General features: G+C 50.4%; 1 pseudogene; it reads left to right on the top strand.

Annotated features, from left to right (window-relative positions):
- On the top strand, positions 1-61 carry LOC125802095 (U6 spliceosomal RNA; annotated as a pseudogene).
- Positions 62-2,551: the final 2,490 nt, after the last annotated feature.

Here is a 2,551-nt window from a genome sequence, read left to right as displayed (position 1 = left end):
GTGCTTGCTATGGCAGCACATCTACTAAAATTGGAACGATACAGAGAAGATTAGCATGGCCACAAAATGGGGCCCAATCTTCTCGGTTGAGCCCCCGCGGGCCGTGCGAGAACCTCCGGGAACGAAAACGGGCTCGGCCGTGAACGGGGATCGCCCCGACGCGGTCTCGGACAGCGGGGTGGGGAGGAGTTGTTTCGTTTTGGGGAGGAATTGTTTCATTTGGGGGCGGGCAGAGCTTGAGCTTCGGGCGGGGAGAGCTTGAGCCAACCGGAACGAGAGGCGGGGAGATGGAGGGGCGGGCTCTAAAAGGAGGGGCGGGCTCTCGCGTAGCGGGAGTTATGAAAACACCGGCCCAGCATACACGACAGGAGAACACCAGGATACAGAACCGGACAACGTGGAGAGAGAGAGAGAGAGAGAGAGAAGGCAAGAAAATCAATCACCGCGAGTGTGTTTATAAAAAAGTATTACCGGACAACGTGGAGAGAGAGAGAGAGAGAGAGAGAGAGAGAAGGCAAGAAAATCAATCACCGCGAGTGTGTTTATAAAAAAGTATTACCGGACAACGTGGAGAGAGAGAGAGAGAGAGAGAGAGAAGGCAAGAAAATCAATCACCGCGAGTGTGTTTATAAAAAAGTATTTGTGTGTGTTTAAAACCTATAATTTGTTTGTTTTTCTGTTCTTGTTTTTCACAGAATGAACACTTTTGAAAAGAAAATTATCCAGAGGCTTCATAAATCCACTAAGTTAAAGGATAAAAGGTATTTGTTCAGTGTGCATTTTTTTTAGTATATTAAGACTGTTGTATTAATATATCTGTATATTATTATTCATGCACGTCTGTTTTGTTATTGTATTTTTGTGTTATATAGTTACATTGGCTGGCTGAGGCAGGTCCACTGCAAACCGGGTGGGCATTTGCATGCAAAGAAGGCACTAGTTTTGCAACTGGACGAGGAGAAAAAGAGAGCAGCTAAATTCTGCCTTCCACGCTGGCCGCCCATCATCTCCATAATGTTGAGGGAGAGAAGGAAGAGGGCAAGAAGAGAGCTGGAGTGGGTCCAAGCAGTCCAGGCCTCTGCGTCCAAGCTTCCAAGGAGCAGGCCTGATCCTCGCTCAGGTGGCACAGAGAGCAGAGGTGGGTCTCAGTTCTGCCCTCCCCACTGGCCGCCAGTCATCTCCCAAAAAGAGATGATGAAAAGAAGCTGGTTTCTGCGGGAGCTTGAGAGGGCCCGACTTGCTCAGGCCAAGAAAAGACGCAGGAGGGCTTCCAAACCAGGTAATGTACTTTGGCAGACCCTTTTTCATGTACTACAATTCTTACATCTACGTGTTCTGTGAGGACTAAATTTTGTCATGCTTTTTTTAACCTCAGCCAAGGTGACAAGAGCAACTGTGTGGAGAAGGAAAAGAAGTTTGGAAGAGGACAAGAAGGTCCTGCAGAAGATTAGATATGTTTACACACAGAAGCCACCTGGCATCCTCTGCCATCTCTGTGGCCAGCCCAGGAGAATGGAATTCGGCCATGTCACCTACAAGGGCAAGAGCTTTTGCTCCACCGCCTCTGGCCAGAGTGCCCCCGACTGGCTGGCAGAGCAGAAGTGGGTGGATGGGTCATGCAGGGGAAGGAACGTCCCAAGAACCACAGCCTGGAATACTCAAAAAAGAAGGCAGAGGGAACAGGAAGCTGAGGAGTTTGGTGTCAGGCTGAAGGACAGGAAAAGGCCTGGTTTCCACATTTGCAACCTGTGTGGCCAACCCCGACAAAAGGATTTTGGGCACAGCCGCTACAAAGGGGTCCCCTTCTGCTCGCTATATGAAGGGATATCAGTCGAAGAGTGGCTCGCCAAGCAACGCTCCGCAGACCGAAAAGGCAGACCTGTAAAGAGCAAGAGTGGGAGGAAGAAGGACTGAAGAACTGAAGAAAAAAAATCCCTGCCCAGCCCTCCAGCGCTTAAGATTTGTAAAAAGCTGAAGTTTAACCATATTTCTTGTAAATATTTAAATTTCTGTATTTTATTTGTACTTTTCAAATGTTGAAGAAATTTAAGGATTCTGTTCTCCTCCTGCACTGTGTGGACCTACTCAGCACTTTGCCAACATGTTCATGGTCTGGACGAGGTGGTGGAGGTGGCTGCGGCATAAGCACAGGCTGAGGTGGTGGAGGTGGCTGCGGCATAAGCACAGGCTGAGGTGGCTGCGGCATAAGCGCATGCTGAGGTGGCGCAGGTGGCTGCGGCATAAGCACAGGCTGAGGTGGCTGCGGCATAAGCGCATGCTGAGGTGGCGCAGGTGGCTGCAGCATAAGCACTGGCTGAGGTGGCTGTGGCAACAACACAGAGTGAGGCAGTAGACGTGGTTGAGGTGGCACTGGAAAGCGACCAGGTTGTTGTGGTGTCAGCTGGCTTTGCAGTTACGACACTGCAGCAGAAACCTGACGCTGTCCTCTCCGTGCAGCCTGCCCAGACTGATCCGGAGGAGTGATGAACTCAAATGGCCTCGGATGTTCAGGCTTTGGATCAATCTGCCTGGGCTCAGGTTGTGGGGTGGC

Source organism: Astyanax mexicanus, chromosome 4 (genome assembly GCF_023375975.1).
Source record: "Astyanax mexicanus isolate ESR-SI-001 chromosome 4, AstMex3_surface, whole genome shotgun sequence".
NCBI lineage: Eukaryota > Metazoa > Chordata > Actinopteri > Characiformes > Acestrorhamphidae > Astyanax > Astyanax mexicanus.
Note: the sequence above shows the minus strand (reverse complement) of the source record. Positions and strands in the feature narration are given on the sequence as shown.